The sequence below is a fragment of the Phocoena phocoena genome, chromosome 9, assembly GCF_963924675.1.
Source record: "Phocoena phocoena chromosome 9, mPhoPho1.1, whole genome shotgun sequence".
NCBI lineage: Eukaryota > Metazoa > Chordata > Mammalia > Artiodactyla > Phocoenidae > Phocoena > Phocoena phocoena.
In genome coordinates, this window is record NC_089227.1 from 103808500 (window position 1) to 103832637 (window position 24138).

A 24138-nucleotide genomic window follows, 5' to 3' on the forward strand; every position below is an offset into this window, starting at 1 on the left:
GTGGCAGGTCAGGAAGTTGGCGGGTCACCCTTCGCAGCCATTTCCGTCTTCTCCATCAGTGAGTATCTACCGCGTGTCTGCCCAGAGGAGGCAAGCAGCGTGGACGCTCAGGAGTGCAGGCCCTTTGTATGGACAGCACGAAGCTTCCAGTCTACTCCAGAAACAGAGGGGGCAGGGATGCTAAGTGGCGATACCGTCAGAGGAGGAGGGCCTCTGGGGGCCGGGAAGGAGTTTCCCCGGAGGGACGGTCAACACCGAGCCGGGCAGAGGCCAGAAGTTGGAAGAGGAGAAAGCAGGAGCGCGAGTTTGGAGCCCTGGCCGGGCACCTTCTGGGCCGAAGGAGTCAAGCAAACGCCCCAGACTTGTGGGGGTGGGGAAGACGGAGGGCCAGGCCCCCCTCTTCTCTGGAGCCATTGTTTGGAATCTCACTCGAGCAGAGAGAACGGGGCGACAGGTGTGAGATCTCCTTGGAGGTGAAAACATTCGAGCTTATCCAGGCGGAGTGCTCACCGCGACCCCCGGGGGGGCTGGGCCTGCACGTCCCCCCTTCCGGGTCACTGCTTGCTTGGCCCTCAGGGTCCTGGCAGTTCAGGGGACCACGTGTGAGCTCTTCTTTCGCCCCTGCAGGCAGGCGCGGTCTTCCACGCGCGTGGGTCAGAGGTCTGTGCTGTGTCCTGTTTTCAAGGGCAGAGCAGGGCCAGGCTGACTTTGTCTCAGCTTCATCCCGAGACTCCTGTCCTCAGCCGGCGCTCAGCAAGTGCCTGTGATTCGAGGGTGTGTAAAAATGCCGTCGTGCCTGCCACGGTAGGTGGTGCGGAGGGTGTCACTCAGCCAGCAGCAGCCCCGGCTGTTAATTTCGCCAGCAATGGGAACCCAGGAGGGCACAGGGCCGTGGAGAAGGGGAGGCAGGAGTCAGGTCCGGTGCAAGGGCAGCCCTGTGGGGTCTGTGGGAAGAGTAATGCGTCAGCGGTCTTGTCTCCAGGCTCCTCTGTGGGCTCTGCCGCCCAGCACCTCTTTCTGAGCATCTGAGTAGCCCCAGCTCCTGGCCTCTCCCTCCCCGCGGCCACTCTGCCCGCCCATCACCTGCCCCATCTGGGCACTTTCTCCTCAACTCAGAAAAACCGGGGGACATCAGAGGTCAGAAGCGGCTCAGCACTCATAGCGTGGGGTTCGCCCCCGAGTGGCATTGGACATACTTTGGGGGTGACACGGGGTGACTCTTGAGGCCGCGGGCTGGAGGGTTTCCCCAGGAGACTTGGCTGGCCCTGGGCGGTCACCCCACGTCCCTCCCCCTTCCTGCTGTCCACTCTGGTCCCTGGCCGCCGTCCATCCCTAGCTCGGCGCGGCCAGGATGAGGAATGCACGCTGGCCCCTCACCCGGCTGCTCTATGTGGGGAGGAATGAAAAATATTCTTGAGTTCCCGCTACACCCCCTCCCCTGGGCTGCGGCCTCCTCCTGTTACTTCCTTGAACACGCTGGGCGGCCTCGGCGCGCCCGTCCTAAGCCCAGGCTCCCCGTCAATGATTAACCGTGAGTTTGTGGGTGTCCCTCACCCAGGTCCTGGGCTGCGTCCCCGCACCCACTCCTGAACTGGAGCCAGGAGGGCGTCAGGGAGGCGCCGGTGCCCGGAAGGACGCAGAGCTGGGTCTGATTCCAGTTTCTCCACTTTTTAAGTCTGAGAACCTCTGAAGGAAGTGGGGTAACTAAGTCTCCGCAGCCTGATTGCGTTTCTGAGATTCACAGCCCGGCAGAGGCACCCAGCCGTCACACCAAAGCTTCTGGGTGGCGGGGGCCCAGTGCCCCTGCACTCCGCCCGCGTGGATGGTCTCTCCAGGGGACAGTTCCTCTGGTCGCCCTGGACCCCAAGTGTGTCCACACTGGGCAGCTTGCTTCTGCCTGTTCACAGGCTCGGGCTCCATCCCGGCCGCTGCTCGCCTGGGTCCTGTCCTCTCTTTACTCCCCTGTGCCTCTGCCCCCCGAGAACACACGCTTGGGTGACGTGGGCTGACTGAACATTTGACAGAAAGGTCCAGGTTCAGTCTGGGGCCTCCGCACCGGCACCCGTCTCTAGTTGAATTCGGAGGCCCCTTTCTGTCCGGGGTGGAGGCATGCCTGTACCCAGAGCGAGCTCCCGGAGCCTCACCTTAGACGAAGCCTCCCCCTTCCGACGCAAAGACACATCACTCAGTGCCAAGGCCAGGCTGGGCTGGGGGGCTTCCCCTCCCCCACGTCTAGACACCTGCCCAAATCCTGGAGCAAACTTAGGGCATCCAAAGTAGCCGGTCCAGGGAAAGGGAAGGACCCTTTTGCCTGACTCTCTAAGTGCTGTGTTATCTTCGCTGCATCCCTGTTTGGTCGCCATTCTTCTATTTATTTTATGACTGAGGAAATTGCGCCCAGGGTACCTGCCCCACGACGGCCCACCGTCTCCCACTGTGAGTTCCTTGGGGTTCCAACCTGGGCCCCCTGGGCACGAAGACCAGGCTCTTTTCGTGGGAGGGTGCTGTCCCTCGCCGAACCCTGGCGGCGTCTCCCACCGGGCCGCCTGCACGATGAGGCCACCTGACCCACCTGTCGGCCCGGCCCCCATGCTAAGGAGCGCCACACCTGGGTCCCTTATGGCTACAGTGTCTGCACTTGGCTTTGCCAGGGATTTTGACAGAGATCCCTCGCATCGGCAGGGAAAGCACGCCGGTCCTGAGCTTTACACACACTGCCCCGCTGCCCGTGCGCTCTTCAGGTCCACAGGCTTTAGGTGGGGAGCAGCCCCCAGATGTCCCACGCCCTCTCCTCAAAGTGTGCTCTGAGCTCTGGAATTCGGACTCCTGGGCCCCACCCAGCCCCTCTGTGCCAGCGTCTGCAGGCGCACAGCTCCCTGGGGGTGGGTGCACAAGGACCCCTAGCAGAGCTCTCTCCCCTGCACGTTTCCTACGGTCACGAGCCGCCCCTAAGCTGGGTCTGCGCCAGAACGCTCGTTGCCGGCATCAACCCACGTGAGAGAGAAAGTCGGCAGGACGGACTGATAAGGAGGCAGGTCAGGAGTGCACGAGGGGCTGAGACGTCGCAGAAAGCAGTGCCAGGGCCGGTGCACGTGCGCACATGGGCGTGTGCGTGCCTGTAAGTGGACGTGTGCGTGCGCAAGTGTGAGAATGCGTGTGTACACGCCTGTGAGTGTGCGGAGCGGCAGGCCGATGGGCAGGACGAGCGACGGCAGTGGGCATCTGCCGTGAACGGCCCCCCAGCTGCTGCCCCAGGTTCAGCAGGGGTCAGCGCTCCCTTTCAGGATGGTGCCGGGCCATCGGGGTTGGTGGAAGGGTGTTGGTCCTACAGCCATCTTGGCCTTGGGCCAGTTACTTCAGCCCTCTTCTTACATTTCCCCAATACCAGTGTCAGGGTTCTTGTAGGGGTTAAAGTGATCCCCAAAAACCTCTGAGCTGAGGGCCTCACGTGTTAATATGCCCTCAACAGGTATTAGTTACAATCCTTCGATCCTTACAGCAGGTCTGAAGTAGTTGTTGTTACCTTTATTTTATAGGTGAGACCAACAAGGCACAGAGAGGTTAAGTGATTTACCCAAGGTCACACAGCTGGGGATTTGAGTTTGGGTCCCTGACACTCAGCGGTCTTGTGTCCAGGCTCCTCTATGGGCTCTGCCGCCCAGCGCCTCTTTCTGTGCATCTGAGCAGCCCCGGCCTCTCCCTCCCTGACACCTGGTCTCCCTTCGTTCTCCCCTGGGACCACCGATTTGAGGTTTGAAGTCTTTGCTGCTGATTCTGTGTGGGTAGCTTTTCTCTCGCTGGCTCAGCTTCCTCCTGGGTGAACTGGGAGTGATTGCAGGGGCTGGTGCCCGGGTCCCCGAATGGTCACGGGACATCAGCGACAAAGGACGGAGCCCAAGGTGAAGGAGACCCTGGACTCACAGGCACCTCCTCGCAGGCACTCAGGACGGGGAGGGTGCGGCTCCAGGAAACACACAGAGGATTCGAAGGCTTGACTTCCAGGCAGCCTCACCGAGTGAGGTCTAACTGGTCAGTGTGCTTCCAGGGGCACCGAAGCACCTTTACGTCAGAGGCCCCAGAGCCTGGGAGCCAGCTGTGCACGGGGAGCCCTGGGACCCGAGGCCCTGAGATTTAGGGTTCCTCGTCTCCCAGGGCAGGGAAGAAGCCAGGAGGAGACAGAGCGTGTGGAATGACCTCATCTGCTACCAACTCTCAAGCTCCAAAGGCAAAGCTGACGTCAGCTCATATGTGCAATCATTTTTCCTCTTTCTTGCGAAACAGTCCCTGCTCCTGGGAGAGCATTTGGCCGGCAGCCCCGTCGCGGGATTGCCAAGGCATGCTTCCGTCCCTGAGAACGTTTCTCAAGTGCCCACCGAGGGGGCAGCGAGGCCCTGGCTCCCGGCAAGTGCCCCCCTGCCATGATTCTGATGGGGGCTGGGGCCTCTCCTGGCCCGGGTCTCAGGGGGCACCTGGCGCCGCTCCCCAAAAAGCCTGGAGAAACAGCAAGAGCTGGGTCTTCTCTGACCGTGGAAGGGACCCTTGGGGGAGTCACTGCCAGGCTTTCCTTGTAGAGAAGCTGGGATCTTGGTCATGCCCTCTGAGCAGGTATGCCCTGGCACGGACCCCCTGGAGGAGGCCAGGCAGGGCGGGGGACAGGAGACCCAGGGGCCACCCCAGATGTGGACAGCAGAGCTCTGGGTCTTCCGGCCAGGAGGGCGAGGCAGAGAGGCAAGCTGCTACGTCGGTCGGCCTGGCCATGTCGCCATGACGGCCACACGTGGCCCTGCCGGGGATTTACGGGGACTCCGAGCTCTGAGTGATTGCTCCAATTTTGTAAGTGCATCTCACTGCAGAGCGGCCCCCCGCAGGCCCATACATAGTGAGTTGTTAAATGTCACTCTGCTGTCTGCTCACGTGTCCCCAGTGCACATGGTGAAGAGGGGTCCCAGGCCTGTCCAGCCCTGCAGGTGGCATCATCCATAATCACCTTCTCAGGCTCACTGAGGGGGCTCCTCTCCCCTCCCCAGTCCAGGGCCCCCTCCCTCCGTTCTTCTGACTTCACCCCAACATAGGTGCTGCACACAGGCGTTCAGGTTACATTTCCAAGTTCAGGTGTTCTTACAGGAAAGACAGCTATCGACTGGCCCACAGGTGTTCATGGAACGTTGAACAGTTAAGATACTGGCTCATGAGGAAACGCCATGTGCGCGTATTTGCAAGTGTGCATCTCATCTTCGTTCAGAATCTACGGGAAAAGCACCCACCACGACCATCCCAGGGACGTGGAAATCCTGGGGGCTGTGTTCACTCGGTGAGAAGATTATGGAACTTTCTTATCTAGTTCCCTGTCCTGAGGCCAAGGAGAAGTGCTGCACCCGCCGTCCACAGCTCGCAGTTCCAGCGGGATCGATTTGATCACTCATGCTTTATACGTGAGAAGGCAATTCTGAGGGCGAGCAAACATTTGCTCTGTTGTGCCAGCCTCGGCCCCGCACAAACCTCTCACTCGATACGTGCCCACTGAAGGCCCTCCTTGTCACTGTCCCACCATCGTTCTGATGATGATTTGCAGGGTTACAGACTCCTGGACCTTAGACCTCTGTCTGTAATAAAAAAAAGTTAAATGCAAACTTCCACTGGCCGATGGCTCTGAAGTTTAGCGTGACGATAAAATGCAAAGGTCGCCACCCCGCCCTTCTGGAAGGCACAGCACGCACGGCTTCCCGGCTGAGGGCCGGGTGGCGCAAAGCTGGCCCAAGGCTGAGGGCTGCTGCTCCGCAGGGCTGACCCTGACCTCTGACCGGTCCCCCCAAGGGGCGCACAGTCTTCCCGGCTCAGACAGCAGGGACGCCTCATTCAACGGCCTTCCATCCTCCCCGCGGCTCTGCACAAGCCCTTGACTTAGCAGATGCAAGAAAACCCGCAGGGAAATGAGCTCGGCCTCAGGCCACCCCCCCGGATGCCTCCCGGACACTTAGGATCTCTGTGCGTCAGGGTCCTCGTCCGGGAGGTAGGACGCCAGCCCCTGCCTCTCGGGGTTCCGTGACGTTTCCGTGAGACTGACAGGTGCGTGTGGGGGATGGTCGCTGACACCGAGCAGGTGCTCTCGTGGCTGACTGCTCCCCGTCACACGGGTTCTGGAACCTCCTGGAAGCCCTTATGTGACCACCACCGAGGCCGGCTCTCCCGGGCTCGCTGACTCTGGGCTGCGGCTCCAGGCTTGTCCTACGCACACGCGCCGCCTTCCTCAGCCTGGCCTGCGCCGCCTTCTTCTGACGTGACGGCTGTTTTTGAGCTCCTTCTTCATTGGGTTTTTGACGTGCTTTTCTTTTACCCTGGGGCTTTTTGAGGAGAGAAAACACCCTTTAAAAGTCTTTTAGGGGCTTCCCTGGTGGCGCAGTGGTTGAGAGTCCGCCTGCCGATGCAGGGGACGCGGGTTCGCGCCCTGGTCCGGGAAGATCCCACGTGCCGCGGTGCAACTAAGCCCGCGAGCCGCAACTACTGAAGCCCGCATACCTAGATCCTGCGCTCCTCAATGAAGAGTAGCTCCCGCTCTCCGCACCTGGAGAGAAAAGCCCACGCGCATCAGTGAAGACCCAACGCAGCCAAAAAATAGAATTAAAAAAAAAAAAAAAGCCTTTTAGAGTACACGACCAGAAATATAGCAGAGTCGCTTCTCAGGTCCTTATCTTTACCTGAAACCACGGGGGCTGGGCTCATTGGAGAGACAGGCACACCAGGGCGATGGCTTCTCGGTGGGAGGATGGTGTGGGCCCACCCGGCCTTGGCAAGCTGCCTAAACTTGGCCACAGACCGTGACCGTCAGAAGCCCTTTCCACATGTCTGCACGTTTTGGTGGGTGGCCTTCTGTGTCCCCCTTCACCTGTGTTCCTGGGGCCTCAGGTCGCCCGCCATCGCCAGACACGGCCCAGGTCCTGCACCCGCCGCCCCAGCACGGCCATGCACTGGGGTGACCTTAGGAGGTTGGAGGTTCGTAGACACATAGGGCTCACGGGGACTCCACCTGAGGCCTCCTGGCCTCGCCCCTCCACCTGGGGTCTCGGCACAGCGGCTCTGACTGTGCCCTTTGACCCCAGGCACTCGCCAAGGACTTCTTCCTTCAAACAAGAGCGATTCTGGTGCTGTCAGCTCCTGGACTTTTCCCAACTTGGTTGTGCGGGCACCGGCCACCCTCTGCAGCCCCGGTCCAAGCCCATGTCCCCTTCACGCCCGTGGCTGTGCTTTTCCCAGCAGAAAAGGCAAACTTCTCACTGACTGGATGGGAGAGTGACCCTGCAAGCCGACGGGTTTAGACATGTGCTTTCTTGCTCTCCCCCAAGGTGTCCCTTTGGGGTCCCCTTGGGGAAGGGTGGTCCTTTTGGTCGTGCAGCTGTAGGCCCCTCAATGCATCTTCCTTCCCCCTCTGTCGCCTCTTTGCCCCGACACCGAGGCAACAGCCTGTCCTTCTCAGCACTGGGCCTCGGCCCGGCCGCCCTCACCTCCTCCCTCCCTTCCAAGCCCACGTGAGCGCCGCTCCCCGACCCCCGAATAACCAGGTTTAACCATTTGTAAGGGCACAGCCTAAGGTGCAGAGACCCCCAGATGTGGTGCTTACAGAAGCACGGAAGCTATTTCTCTCACGCGTGGCCACCCGGAGGCTCTGCTCCGTGAGGACACGTGGGGCCCCAGGACCGACGTGTGGCTTCCCTGTCTGGTCCAGGGCTCGTCTGAAATCGCCTCCTGGCCGCAGAGAAGGGGCAGGAGGCGACGAGGAGACGAGGTGATCGCCGTGAAGGTGGTGGCAGGGCTGCAAAGTCCCTTCCCTGTGCGTCACGCTGGTGAGGGTCCCCGCATGGTCAGACCGAGCTCCAGTGGAGGCGGGGATGCGGGCTCACTGAGGCCAGAGGCGGGGAGACCCTGCTGCTAAAAGGAGAGAGAGGGGGTAGTGGGCACCTCGGCTCTCTCCTCTGATCTGTCCTGCTCGTGCCCTGTTCCCAGGGTTTTCCCAGCGTGCCTTCTGCGGACGGGGACACACCGGGAGGCTGTTGGCTCTCTCCTTCGGCCGGGAACTCTGGTGATGGGATCTGGTCTGGTCTTCTGGAAGAAAGCCGGCTACTGGGGCTTCTTGTGGCCGCCGCCGGGCTCCCAGGGCTCAGAGGAGGCCGAATGGTAGGCATCCCTCTCAGACCTTGTTTCCGGCGCTTGGACATGGGTGCCTGGCTTGATCCCGGCAAGGACCCTGAGCAGGCCGCGTCCCTCCCTCCACCGCCCAGCCTCCTCAGCACTGTTCGCGGCTCTCTGCCCTCGCGCACAGCTGGGGCCGCTCCTGGGGGCCCCGTGACCCACGACCGCTTCCACTCTCACGTCTGTTCGCCCAGACGCAGCTCCCGAGGTCATCCACATCCACGTCCCCACCGTCGGAAAATGTCAGCGCCTTGCCATAAACATGGAAAGAAAATTGCCCCTTGTGGGGAGGGCCTGGTACTCCCCGTGCTGGCGTGAGTGCCGTGGAGAGCGGAGCCTGGGTCAGGATGTGGGGGAAGTTCCCACCTGGGAGGTGGGCCCAGGAGTGAGGCGTGAGTGAGGGCGGGGGCACCCGTGTCCGGGGAGGCCAGGAGCCCTCACAGCAGCGGTTGCTGGGGCAACAGTGACCCTGGAGTTGCCCCTCGGCTTCAGTGCGGACTTGTCCACAGCTGGCTTCCCCGGGTGGGAGGGACTGTCATGTCCCCTCACCTTCAGGCAGAAGAGCCGGAGAAGCCGAGCAGGAACTTGAGGAAGGCCAAGCCGAGGCGTGGAGCTGTCCAGCTCATGGGGAGGGAGGGAGTCGGGCGGCCAGGGGAGCTCACCCACCGCCGAAAGTGTCCTACACGCCCCGCACGTGAGAGTTGTCACATCCGGAAACTCACGTCAGTCCAGACGGTCTGCCAGGCTGTGCTCTCTATGTTTTATGTCACCCGAAAGATGACATAAAACATCTGTGTCTGATGTTCCATATGTGTGAGTTATTTCCCAGTCTGTCCTGGGAAGACTGCTAATACTATGCTCTGTGCATCTCCCTCCCATCCAGGGCAGAGCACCGGCAGCAGGCTTCTAAGAACAGGGCCCTTTACGATCCATCGGGGGGACTTCCCACAGAAACTCAGAATATGGCCACTTTCACTCTGGCATGTAACCTCGATGCTAGGAACAGTCTCCCTGGGTCAGCAGAGGACCCTGACATTGGATACACAGAGAATAAAACCCTTTTCTGCAGGGAACAATCTTTACACAGTCATCATCATATAAATGAAATTAACTGTTTAAAAACTTTTACTTCTCTTTGGTAATCAGGCTAGGAATAAAGCCCAGAAGACTTAATTATGGCTTCAAGAGCGAACGCCAATGTTAGTATTCCTGACAGTGTAAAAATACAGTTGTAATTGGTAAAAGTGGCAGAGACAGTGGAGGGGAGGGAGGGGGGCGTTTTATTTGCTTCCCCCTGATTTGTAGAGTAGAAAATCAAGAGATACCTATAAAGTTGGTGGAAGAAATAAAGTGTATCATCTAAATTTATCAATGTGAGTGAGAGGAGAACTAAAACTAAAAACATAGCTGCCGTATCGTTTGGGGGGTCGTGAGAAGCAGTGTGAGTGAGACAACCCTCACTTTTCTTAATGTGCCACAAACGCATAGTTTCCAAAGCGGAAAACTTGAAAGTATAGAGGCTGTATCAATCAGGACAGACAAGGTTATGCTGTATAACAAACAAGCTCAAAAATGTCAGGCTTGTAACTTTAAATGAAAGTTATTTCCAGCTCGTGTTAATTGCAGGGGGTGGTAGCAGGTGGAGGGGCAGCCCTGGCCGTGGCTTTGGCTTCAGGGGCAACTTCCACCTGGGTTTAGGATCTGTGTTCCTGAGATGAGCTCTGTGGCTGAAAAGTGTGACTTGGCCTCCCTCCATCTGCAGGATTCCTTGGATCGTGCAGTATCTCGTTCAACCGCGTCCCGGATCAGAGGTCCGCAAACCTGGCTGGCAACTTGTTTTCATGGGACTGTTGAGCTGAGTCGTTTTTCCATTTTTAAATGGTTGAAAAAAAAAAGATCGAAAGGTGAAAAATATTCCACGACACGTGAAAATTATATGAAGTTCAAATTTCAGTCCGTAACGCAAATTTTATTGGAAAAAGATTTCAGAAAGTTGTGAAAAGCGAAACTTGAATTTCCCGCAGGCTGGCAAGTGTTTACACAACATTTACACTGTACAGGTATTAAAAATGATCTAGAGGTGATTTAAAGTGTATGGGAGGATGTGTGTAGGTTATACGCAAATACCATGCCATTTTATATAAGGGACTGCAGCATCCTTGGATTTTGGTATCCACGGGGGTCCTGGAATCAGTCCCCCGACAGATACCTGGCGACAAGTACTTGCCATCTGCCCTTCACAGGACAAGTTTGCCTACGTGCTCTCTAGGGGTGAGCATCTGCTCGGTCTTCCCCATCACGGGGAATCGTTCATTCATTCATTCACTCATTCATCCAGGATGTTTAATGAGCACGTACTTCATGGGAGGATACACACCCTGGAGCTCTTGTTGACACAAAGATAAGAAAGATGTGTTTCCTGCCCTCAGGAACAGCGAGTATGAACTAGCCATTCAAGCCCCCTCTGACTCAGAATGGAGCTTTTTCTGCAATTCCCCCACTGCCTGCTGTTATCAAGGTAAGGGGTCCCCAGGGTATCAGTAGCACGAATTCACTTTGAATTCAGCTTTTCCAAAGAGGGGCATTAGCCCTGGGGGTGGAGTGTGTCCCGTTTTCCTCTGAGGCTCTCAGAGGCCCAGATTTTGCTGGGCGGGGCAGCCTCATGGGTCCCAGGCTGGGTCTCACCTACCGTGGGGCCCCTGAGCTCATGAAATGGACCAGGCTGAGGCCCTGAGGTCCCCAGGGCCTCAGTCCTCTTCAAAGCACAGGTCTGACTTGGTTTATAAATATTCTGTGGAGTTGTTCACGCACGGCTGGGGCCACTGTCGGTCTCGGTCCCTTGGCTTCGAATTAATGAACTGACTTTGCAGGGCAAGTTGGCGGGAAGGCACAGCCCGAGGGCTGTGATTTTACTAGGGTTTGGCGAGCTTACAGGGCAGGCCGGGCAGGATGCAGGGTGGGGATGCAGGCATCCAGCTGCTGCAGGCTGTCCTCCTACGACCTGGAGGGGGGCCAGTCCTGGAGGCAGGTGGGCTTTCAAGTGTCTTGTCGTCCAGCCAGTCCCGTCCCGTCTCACCTCCGCTCATGGGCCAGAGGTCGTCTGGAGGCAGAGGTTATCTTCCTGAATGCCAGCCTCCCCCGACTGGGCATAGCCTCAGTCGCTCTCCTTTCCCTTGAAAGAACTTTGAGGATCCATAAAATTTTTTAAAAAATTAATAAGAAATGTGCATTCGTCAGCCGTGTCTTCTCAGAAGCGGGTGAAGGGGAACCTAATCAATCTTCACACACAGGCAGCATCACTTCGTGCGAAGAGGTGCCCAGAGCCCAGCTTTCCAGCGGTACCTCTGACCCCCTTCCTCACACTGTCTTCCCTTCCCCACGGCTGATCCAGGCGCGCCCTCTGCCCAAACGTGCCTCCCGTTTGCCACTGAACACGGCAAACGTGTCCCTCGGCCTGGAATGCTGTTTCCTCCTGGGGTCCTCTCCCTGGAGCTTCTGGGTGGCCAAGCAGACCCCCAGCTGGGTTGCACAGTGAGCATCTCGGGGGCTTGCTCCCCGGGCAGTCGAGGCTGCCTGGCATGGAGGTCCAGCTCCAACGCGCTGGGTGACCTACAATCACCTCACCCGTCGGTCCTGTCACTCATGGCTCTTCCTCTTCCCGGGATGTTTGGGTTTATTCACTGAGTGTTAGGCCCCTGGAGGCTGGAAGTCAACAGGGCTGCTTCCTCTGAGGCCTCTCTCCTTGCCGTGTAGATCATGTCTTCTCCCCGTGTCCTCACGCGGCCGTCCCTCTGTGCCTGTCTGTGTCCTGATCTCCTCTTCTTACGAGGACACTGGTCACACTGGATCAGGGCCCATCCACGCCCTCATTTACCTTCATCACCTCTTTAAGGGCCCCCATCTCCAAATGCAGTCACCTTCTGAGGTCCTGGAGATTAGGAACTCCAACGTATGAATTTGAGGGGGACACAATTCAACCCGTAACAAATTCTGAAAAGAAAAATGAAATTGGAGCTATTATTTGAAGAAACATCCTTAAAGCCGCTAAGTTAAAAGAATCACTCAGGTGGAGGCTAAGCATTGCATCGTTCACAGAATGCTGCGTTTTGGAGAATTCTTAAAAGTGTAAAAATGAGCCACGTGTGCCCACGGACAAACATGCTGTAGAATGCTTAAAATGCCAAAAAGTTAAAAAAAAAAAAAAAGACAAGAATGGGTGCAAGAATGACCTGAAGCAAACCTGTCTGAGGTGAGTCGACCTCCCAGCACCCTTCTGGGGTCTCTGGCCTCCAGTAACCAGGGAAGCAGGTGAGCACCCACCTGTTACCTGGGAGGAGATGGGCTCATAGGCTGCAGCTCTGGCCTCAGGTCTTGGATGATGGGGCTCTGGCTGTGGGCCTGGGCACCTGGCTCTCCTGTCTTTCCTCCCACCTCCACCTCCTGTACGGTTGGATGTGGAATCCGGACTTTCCTCATGGCACAGATGTCCCAGGCGGGGGGCCAGACCGTGTTGCCCTCAGCGCTGGCTGCTGGCCGCTGCCTCTCCTGGGCTACCAGGGGCGGCTCACGGGTGGGACCTGTGCTCTTTCCCTCCACTCCTCACAGACAGGCATTCCGTTTTCATGAACCTGTTTTCAGAATTTCTGGACGATCAGCCCAGGTTTCCTATTGCTGAATTATAACTGCCCACCCCCAGACTGGAATCCAGGAGTATTTTTGACCAGAACAGTCACCGAGTCCCGAGGAGCAAAACCTTTTGAAGAGCAGAGTATCAGGTGCGCTCTTCCCTCAGCGGGCAACTGCCTATGTTTTATTTACAGCTTCACATTTCCTTAGTTCCGAGGATAATATTATTTTTGTCTTGAAAATTCAGCCTTCCTATTAATAACAAATGCAAACCCATGGCCATATCCTGCTGCCGTTCCCTGCTCAGATCGATGGCAGTGTGTAGCTTCTGCCGTGTGTGTTTTTTCTTTACCGATAAAACATTTCGTTTAGGTGAGTTTAATACTGCTCAGGTATGATTTGTCCAGAGTGCTTGAAAAATGTCCCGATAGCTTTTCCTCCCCCTGGTTTGGTTATCACCAGCCACACATGACTCACGGGAATTTTAGTTCAGTTTTTAGAGAACGAGAATTTTGAGGTTAAAAAAGATGTTAAGATCTTTTTCTGCAGCCTCATCTTGGAGATGAAAAGAAGGAAGGCCCAGAGAGCTTAGAGGCTTAAGGTCCTCAGCTAGTTAGCCGCAGATTCAGTGCTAGAACCCAGGGACCCTCTTCTCAGTTTGACATTTCCTCTTTGCTGATACTTCCTTGGCTGAAACGTGGATTCATTGAGTTTGCAGTTCTGTAGCTTTGGAGTCTGTTCTGTGAACCCTGGTCCACCCATGATGCTAAGTGATGCGGAGCTCGTGTGTCGAAAGGGAGCTGTTTGCATGACCTGGATTTCCGTCAGCCTGGTCATCACAGTGGTGAACGGCAGCGCCTTCATTTTCCGATTGGTTCACCCAGAGTAACTTTTATCTGGTAATTGCCCAGCTGCCCATGCTATTATTGGTATTGGCGTCTCATATGTGCACAGGGCTGGAACTGATCGGCTGAACTGCTGGATCAAGTGAGAAACGTATAACCATACTTGAAGAACCTAATTAGACATTTAGGAAGAGAGCAGTTCCCTCATCTTCTCCCACATCCCCACCCCGCCAAAGTCTCCCTTTGTACAGTTCAAATAGGAAGCAATCTTGGAAAAATCTGAAAATATGCACAAGCCCACTGCTGTTCCCCGGAGCGAAGGAGTATCGATCTCACACTGCTTCTATTGATTTAATGTCACCTCTGTGATTTAATCATGTTTTCTTTCCCCTCTGTTTGCAGTCTTTCTTCTATTGTCTGCCACGGAGCAGCCAAGGCCTTTCAGCCGCTGAGCTGGTCAAAATAACTTTGTTTTCCATTTGCATTGTTTGCAAGAAATGATTAAACCGCCCAGGGTAGGACATCGGTGGCTGGTGTTACGTGGGGTGCATAACGTCATGGGACACCCAAGTGTCAGCCTCGGAGCCTAGCCACAGAGCTGGTGTGGGTCACGGTCATGGGTGCGGGGGCGTCTTCCCCTTCAGCTATGCGGGAAGTGCTTGCTTCGTGGGCGATGCCTTTAATGCCCCTCTTCCTCTCCTTCGAGCCTAGGAGTTTGCCACGTCAGAGCCGGGCCACACAAAGCCACAGTCAACAGCGGAAGCTCATTTGGAATGAGAAGCAGTCCAAAGAAAGACTTCAAGACTTACTTTGTTTTAAAGGGGCTTTACCTCCTAGTATGACTTTTGTGCACGGTGCCGCCATGGCAGCCATGAGTGGCGGCAGACACGCGGGGACAGCTGCTGGCAGCATGGAGGCCCTGGCCGTCCATGAGCTCTGGCCCTCCATCACCGAGTCTGTGCTCTCTGTCTCTGTCTGGGCGGAAAAAACGTACGTGTGTGTGTAGAGGGCGATGAGATTCTTATTTGGAATCTCCATGATTCGAGAGCTGTGCTTTAAGATTTTTAAAACAGTGCTTTTTTCATTTTTAAAGAAACGTTTTCTTTTCTTTTTTTCAGAAGCAATGGATCTATATAGTGAGGGAGACAGGGAGAGGGAGAGAGGGAATGAGAGAGAGAGAGAGAGAGAGAGCGAGAGAGACCCACCTGGTTTTAATCAGAGTTCTCCATGAATGCTGGTAAGGACTGGCCTGGGAGGCAAGACCACCATGGGGCCCTCCATCCTTGGGGGCTGAGACTAACGCTCCCTGGGCTGTGTGTCTGTCCTGACCGTGCTCATGTCTGTCTTTTCGTTCGTGCTGTGCTCTCGGCCTTCCCCTCCTTCCTCATCCATTAAGATCAGGATGAAATGCTGCCTCTAACTTGACCAAAAGTTTTAGCCCCAGCCCTAAACCTTCCAAAAGTTAAGAATCACTTAATAAAATAAGTTGCCGTAAAGAGGCAATAAAAATGGCACTTACTATTTAGTTAGTATGGATGGAGCCCTGCTTATTAAGTCTATGGGGGTAGTCAGAGCGGTCGTCATGAAAATGTACCGTGCCCAATTCATTCCATACAGGAAGAAAATGTAAATAAGTATGCTAGATACTCAAGAAGTTAAGAAAGGGGCAAAGACCATAAGCACAGATACAAAGAGAGAAAAGCAGTGAAAACAAATGACACGCAAAAATTAGCGCGTTAGCAAATAGAGGAATAGCCGAAGGGATTGTAAATCCATAAACTGGTTGTTTGGGAAGAAATGATAAAGATATCTAAAAAGGCAAATAAAAAAGAGAAAATCCAAATAGATAGTATTAGAAATGGAAAAGGAGATCTGAGCACGGAGCTGAATTGATTAGGAGTAAACAGAAGAAGGAATATGGTTGTAAGATAACCCTCTGCTCGTAAATTTGTAGATGTTCATACGTTGGATTATTTTCTGGGAAAGTACAGATTGGCAGAACAGGCTCAACAGATGTTTAAAGCATGGGTAGATGGATGTCCTGGGAATAAATTGTTCACGTTGTCAAAGAATTACTTCAAAACCAGAAACATAAGTCCAGAACACAGGAGTTTTAATGGCAAATTCTTTTCAACTTTCAGGGAAGGGATAATTTTTTAATAGACTTTATTTTTTAGAGCAGTTTTAGGTCACAGCAAAATTGAAGGGAAGATGCAGGGCTTTCCAACATACCCGCTGCCCCACTCATGTGTAACCTGCCTCATTATCAACATTCCCCAGCAGAATCAGAATGATACTTCTTTCTTTTTTGACCAAGGATGAATCTACATTAACACATCATTATCACCCAAAGTCTATAGTTTACGTCATGGCTCACTCTTGGTGTCGTACGCTCCGTGGGTTCGGACATGTCTACATTATGGCGTCACATGGAGTAGTTTCACTGCCCTAAAAATCCTCTGTGCTTCGTCCATTTATTCCACCCCCCCAACCCCTGGCAACCACTGATCTCTTTGCTGTCTCCATAGTTTTCCCTTTTCCAGGATGTCATATAGGTGGAGTCATAGTGTGTAGCCTTTCCAGATCGGCTTCTGTCACTTAGTCATACACACTTAAAGTTCCTCCATGTCTTTTTATGGCTTTGATAGCTCATTTCTTTTAATGCTGAGTAACAGTCCATTGCCTAGATGCACCACGGTTTATTTATCCACTCACTTACTGAAGGATCTCTTGGTTGCCTCCAGGTTTCGGCAGTTGAGAATAAAGGTGCTATAAACATTCACACGCAAGTTTTTGTGTGGACGTATGTTTTCAACTCTTTTGGGTAAATAACAAGGAACATGATTGCTGGATTGTATGGTAAGAGTATGTTTAGTTTTGTAAGCAACTTCCAAATCGTCTTCTATTCTGGTTGTATTGGGACTTCCCTGGTGGTCCAGTGATAAAGAATCCTCCTTACAATGCAGGGGACTCGGGTTCGATCCCTGGGCAGGGAACTAAGATCCCATGTGCCGCAGGACAACTAAGCCCTCGTGCCACAACTACTGAGCTCCTGCACCTCAACTAGAGCCTGCAGACTATAGAGCCCACACCCTCTGGAACCCGCACGCCACAACTACAGAGCCCATGAGGCCTGGAGCCCTTGCGCCACAACTAGAGAGAGAAAACCCGCATGCCACAACTAGAGAGAAGCCTGCGGACCACAACGAAGAACCCACGTGCCACAACGAAAGATCCCGCATGCCTCAGTGAAAATCCCGTGTGCTGCAACTAAGACCAATGCAGCCAAGAATAAAAATAAAATAAATAAATACTAAAGACACAGCAAAACAAATAAAGTGGTTGTACCATCCTGCATTTCCACCAGCAATGAATGAGAATTTCTTTTGATCCACTCCTTGCCCGCATTTGTGTTGTCCATGTTCTGGACTCTGGCCATTCTAATAGGTGCGAAGTGGTATCTCACTGTTGCTTTGGAATAGATAGTTTTCATGTTGTTTCACGTCTGTTCACCCACATGCAAAATAAAAACCTCCCCAATTAATATTGCTAAGTTATCATAATTCTTATATAAATCTTGACCAAAATAGCATGAAAACTTACAGACCAATCTCACTTATGCGTACAGATGCACTAAATTGTAAAGAAAATGCTACCTAATCAAATCCAGAAGAATGTTGAAAGAATAATGCACCTTGATTTCAGGAATGAGGTGATGGCTTCATACAGGATACTGTTGGTATAATTTACGGCATCAATAGGCTTAAGGATAGAAAGAAAAGTTTACTTGATGAATTTCTAAGAGACTCTATTCATGATTTTAAAAAAGTTTTAGCAAATTAGGAATAGAATGACTCTTCCTTAACTTGGTAAGTATTCTTTCTTGTAAACTAAAACCTAACATCAGATATCAGAGTAAAGCAATTAATATATCTCTATTAAACTTAAGAATGAGGCAAGGGAGCTCATTTCCCACTTTAACACTGATCCACAAGCTTTAGACAATACAATAAGATGAGGAAAACATGAGAAACAATATACATCTCCAAAATATAAAGAAAAAAATGATTACAGTTTGTAGATGATTTGATTGTCCACCTAAAAAAACTCAAGAGAATAAACTGAAAATGCTACTGGAACTAGTTAGATAGTTTGTACTAAAATGGCTAGTTACAGTGCAAAAATATTAGCCAATAGGTGTTCTACCTGTTTTCAACAACTAGTTGGAAACTTTTAAAGGAGAAAAGATTATATTCATTATGGTATATAAAGCAACTGGGAATAAATTTAAGAAATGTGCAGAACTCCTATAACAAAAAGCCAAAATTTTTTCATTTGACAAAATGGAAAGATATGTCATGTTCCCAAATGTAAAGACTCATTATGATAAAGATATAGCTTTCCCATAATTAACTAATTAAAAATATAATGTAACTCCAACGGAAATAGACCCACAGACATAGAAAACAGACTTATGGTTACCAAAAAGGAAAGGAAGGGGGGAGGGATAAATTAGGAGTATGGAACTAACAAACTACTATACGTAGAATAGATAAATGACAATGATTTACTGTATAGCACAGGGAACTATATTCAGTATCTTATAATGGAAAATAATCTGAAAAATATGTATGTATAAAACGGAATCACTTTTTGCTGTACACCCGAAACAACGCAATATTATAAATCAACCATAGTCCAATAAAAAAATATAATGTAATCGCAACCAAAATCATGTAAGGATATTTTTGGAACTTGGCCAAGTGATTCTAAATTAGAGAAATAACAAATAAGTGGAAATAGACAAATATTTTTAGAAAAGAACATTAATGGTATATCTGCCGTCCTAGATTAAAGGTATTGTGAAGAAGTATTAACTCAATGTGAAAATAGTAGGTCAACAGGAAAAAGAAAAGAAAACAGAAACAGATGTACTATTTTAAAATAATCTAGTATGTAATAAAAGGTACATTTCACATTAGTGGGAAAAGCATGGGTTGTGCACTGAATGGTGCTGGGACACTATGTCGGTATTTGGAGAAGAGTTCGGGTTCTACTTCCCATCAGACATCAAATAATTTCTCACATGGATTAAATAATTCCATGTGAGGAAAAGAGAATCAGGGGGAAAAAAACCAGAGCAGGATTTATCTGATTTTAGAGAGGAGAGGACCCCATAAAGGCAAAGACTGATATGTTTGACTATATTAAATTTTAAATATTTGCAAATTAAAAATAGTATTTCAAGTGAAAATGCAAACAAAATATACTGGGAAAAATTCACATATGACAGACAAAGAGGTAAAATTCTTAAATATAAAAATGCCTCTAAGGATCTGTAAGGAAAAGTTGAACATCCAAGGAGAAAAATGAGCAAATGGCATCAACAGACAATTCAGCGAAGCAAGACAAACGGCCGATGAGAGCAAGAAAAGTGTTCAACCCCACTAGGAGTCAAACAATTCATAGTGAAATTAAATTAGTAGCTTTTAATGATCAAATTGGCAGAGATAAAATATCGAGATAACAACCAGCCCAGGACTGGCAAAAGGCTGAGTGATACAAAAACTCTCATATCCACGTATGAGTAAATGGGTACGATTTTCTGGAGGTACTTTTACTACTTTTTTCCAAGATTCTTAATGCTTAAACCATTTGACCCAGCAATAAACCCCTCCTAGGAATTTATCCTAAAAAAATTTTTTAAAAGCTGCATACGATAATTTTTATTTCAATGTTGTAAATTATACCAAAAGATTGGAGACAACATAAATAGCTAAAATGGGGGACTGTCCAATACAGCAAGCCCTATCTGTGTAGTGCAATACCATGGACATAAATCTGAAGAATACCTAATGAGTTGGAAAATTTGCATCATGTAATAAAAAAGTGACAGAAAGGATGCTACTTGTAAGAAATCCTGTAAGTCCAATATGGTAAAAGAAATGTTTTGTATATATTAAGTACATAAAATAGTCATTGTTTGGCTCTAGTTGGTGGAATTAAGGGACATGAAAAGCTACCTTTCTGTATCTCCCATATCTCGTACAATGAGCATGTATTACTTTTATAATCAGAGGAAAAAATGCTGAAAGAAGGGCTCTGCAGACTGAAGGGAAGGAAGGGCATTCTATGAGAGGGCACCCGGTACCTGACGCGAGTTCCGTTATTTGGGCCTATAGCACACACATCCTGACTGGAGAAGCAGTTAGCAGGTGTGTTCTTGGCATCACCGTTGGGAGTCCTTGGAAAGGGGATGTTCTGTTCTGCTGACTCACGTCCTGTGTTGGGGATGCTGAACGCTGGCCCCCCGGGTGGGAGAGGGGCTTCTGGGGTGTGTGGGGTTTGGGAGGGGCCTCCCTTCCCCTCCTCATGTCCCTAGCCTTGGTTGCGGACTGGTCTTGGGCTCAGGTGAGCTAGCGAGCTCCCCCAGAGGGCAAGAGGCTTCCTAGAGGATATCTGGGTATCGGGAAGGCGTGGGATCCTATTACGTCACTTAGTACTACTGAAGCTGCAGAAAGCGTGAGATAGAACCGCAGAGATCTTGGAGTCGGGAGAGCTTGGAGCTGAATTCCCTTCAGTGCAGGTATTTGCTCTGTAACACCTTGAATGGTTTGCTCCACAGCTGTATGCTCTGAACAGAAGTTTCACACTTTTAAAGCAGTGTTTCTCAGTATGGGATCCAGAAATTCTGCATCAGAATCAAACTGCAGGCGGGGGTGTCTCTTCTTTAGCGGTGCCCATCCTTATGCCCGGCCCCCTTCCCTTCATCTCCCACCACCAGCCTCAGCTCCGCCTATAGATCAGTGGTCCTGTCCCATCTCTCATATGATACGTATCTGAAGGGAGCTATCATGTTCATTTTGCCGGAATATCTTTTTCAGCGCAATGATAATAATAACGATAGTTTAGCGAATTTGCTGAGTGCTTACTTTGAGATGGGCATTATGATTTACATGATTATCTCAGTTAGAGAAAGCGTCTAATTATTCTTATTTCTCGTATGAGAAAACAGAGGTTCAGAGAGGTTAAGTAGCAGTCCAAAGTAACACAGCTAACAAACGGTAGATTCGGGAGTGGCCCACAAAGCCCACCTTCTCTGGTCTGTTCCATGCGCTCTCCTCGGGACATAGTCTAGCTTGCTTCAGGGTTGGTCTCAAAAGTGTCCAGGTCTGGACCCAATGGGCTGAATTTGGTTCCACCTAGAGTGTGAATATTAAATCCTACCGAGGCAGTCCAAACTTGTGTTATTTCTATTTTATTGTATTTTTCAGGTCTGTCACATTGGCGATAACATCCACTGGGTCTTTTTCACACGTACTAAGTTATGTCTTCCCCAGCTTACACCACGTGCTTACCTTGAGTTTAGGATTTTGTATTCATGCTGGATAAAGTCCATCTTAGTTTATATAAGTTATATAAGTCTGTATATCTAGACTCTTTTAAAAAATGTTTGGTCCGGTCATTTGAATATTAGCTGCATCTTAAGGTTTGTAACAGTCTCAGATTTTCTGAGCAGGTTGACATCTCTCTGTGCATAAGATGTGCGGGAGCCCATCTCTGAGGCGGGGAGCTGGGAGCCGCAGAGTCTCCCTCCTCGGGAAACGGGCCCCTCGCCGCTGCTCAGCCCTATCTTCTCTCCTGGAATATCGCGAGAGGCGGCTGCATCTGTGGATACCCTGGAAATTGTGCTGTTGAAAGCAATCCACCATACCGACTCGTTTCAGTGAGATTTCTCAGCTTCTGATAACAGTAGGATGAAGAAAGGGTGTAAGATAATCTGGGGAGTGAGTTTGTGGCTGCAGCTACCTGGACCAAGGGCGCTTCCTCCTGGACCAAGGTCTGCTTATGGGCTTCTCAAGGGCGTCTACTCACCACTCTGGGAGTTTCTGTGGCTACAGCAATTTGCTCACCATTCTGTGGGTGCTTTCCATCCTCTGCAAGCTTGCCACAGACATCCGTTGGGTCGTAAAGACAACAGTCAACCTCTCAGTAAGCCTGGGCTGCTTCGCAGAGAGCCTGGATCTTCCCACAATTGACCCGCACACTTTACCTGAAAGTTGCATGTCCTATAATCGCATGCCTGTAGCATGACTGCGAAACAACAAGGTGGGTTCTAAAGCCACACAAAACCGTCCCCATAATTTTGTAGTGAAGCCTCACATGCATTTAAGTTTATCTGTTGACAAAGATTATACATTGGGAATATCTGAAGAGTGCCCTGATCATGCGGATTGCATTTTAAGTGCTCAGTTAAACGCTGGTGTCCACGAGCCCCGTGCTGTCTTCCTGACCCCAGAAGCTCAGTTAGTCTGAGACCAGAGCAGCTTGAAGGGCTAAGCTTTGGCTTTTGTAGGAGCCGGGTCTCCTTAGAATGTTACTTCACACGGTTCTTCCCAGGCCCCCACTTGCCTACAGCGTCTCAGAGCTCCCCGATCTGGACGGTGATCCTGCCTGGGTCACATCCGGCTGGGGGCGATGGTATCAGTGACACCCAGGGAATGAGCGACAATCGCACGCACGTCAGGGGGTGTGTCTGCCCTCTCGTTGGAAGGTGTGTTGACTTCCGCCCCTTGGAGACAGTGTCTGGGAAGGGAGTCCAGGTGGGAAGAAATGTCCTCCGTGGACTCTGGGTAGGATGGGGTCACTAGGAGAAGTCTCAGCTCAACCCACGCTTTGTACCAGGTCTTCGCGACCAAGCACTTAGACGGCAGTGCGGCTCCCCTGGGCTGTGGGCTGAGCACCTCCCCCTGCCAGAACATGTGGAAGACAGTGGGTCTCTTCCAGGCCACCTGAGCCATTGTCTCCTCAGCTGCAGGGCAGGGAGCATTTTAAAAGAGACAGACCTCTCTTAAAATATCCCACATGCCGCTCAAGTCTACAAGGGCAGCAAGGCAGCTGTGGGGGCCCCCAAACCCATACACCCCTGCATGCTGTGTGCTGGCATCTGCAAATCCTCTTCTTGGCAGACAACTTGCTCCTCCCCTTTCGAGAAAGCATCCTTATGGAATTACAGATTCATATGAAGTCAGATCCAATTACATTAAGAAATCAGCATTGTCATTATCACAAGGTTTTCCTCCCAGAATCCTGGAGAAGGGACGGATACCATCTCCAGTTGCGTCATGGGCGCTGGCCACCCATCAGAGAGAGCAGGAGTCAGGGATTGGCCTTGGAAGGTGGGCTGAGCCACCGCAGTCCTTTCTGAGCAACTGTCCTGGTCTCTACGGCGCCTCCCTTCCAGGTCTGGTTGGGAGACTAGTGAGGACGTGACAACCGGGACTGCGGGCGATTAGGACAAAGCGAGGCCTCGGGGCAGAGTCGGGGACTCACTGTGGGAGGCTGGGGTCAAGCAGGGGTTCCTGGAGGAGCAGATATAAACTAGCTTAAGGTGCTCTTCCGGGGGAAAATGCCAGAAGTTCCCGACACCTACATCCTGGTGTCAGCACTACCTTTCACCAGGTGAGACGCGCACCTGGCTGGGTCACCGCACCTCTGGGGGCCTATGCCCCCCTTTTCTGGGAGCTGAGTGTGAGTCCTGGATTTATGGCTGCCAAGCCACGTGACCTCGTGAGCTTGCTGACCTGCCAGGGCCTCCCTCTGTCCACCTGTAAGACCAGGGTCGTGGCCGTCCCCATCTCACCTGGTGGTGGTTATGGTAAACAAAGTAAGATGCAATCCCGGAAACATGAACTAAATGGGAGTCATTTGTCATTAGTGAGATTAAGGCATTGGAGGAGACCGTCTTTAGGACCCCTCTCCAGGCCAGATGTGGTGGCTTCCTTCTCGGCCCGGGACAGCCTGCTCACGAGAAACCAGAGCTCTTCAGGTCAACCATGGCTCCCCGAGGTGGGGCAGGTGGGGGAGGTGGGGGAGGGAGAGGAGGCACCCGACCTCTCCCCGGGGGGACAGGGTGGATGGGAAATCCACGCAGGGAGGGTCTCCCATGAAAGGCTCTTTACAGGAATCAGACCCACCAGGGGAAGAAGGAGAGACTTGAGAACCCAGTGTTTCTGGGACGATTTTGTAACCAATTAGGAAACTTGGGACCCAGGAGCGCTGAGCATCTTCACGTGGCCCCTGGAGCAGGTGAGGGCTGCGCTGGGGCTCCTCTGCCCCCCAGCAGGCCCACGTTGACCTCACTTTGCGTATAATGGTCCCAAACGCATTATTCACAGTGCCTCCCCTTTTCATGAACACCTTTTGTTGTGAAATGTAAGACACGCAGAGGTGCACGGTCATTAACGGACAGGGTAACAAATAATTGTAAATAATAGTACGATCCCCAGTAAACACAAGAAGCAGAACACAGCTATCTCCCCCAGAGGTTCCCTTCCTTCCTGGTCGCCTGGCTCGGCACCTTCAACAGTGTACACCTTCTTATTGCCATAGAATATTCTGGCAGCAAGAATGAACACGCTAGAACTACATACAACAACACAGATTATTCTTGAAAACATTCCGTTGAACAAGCGAAACAACA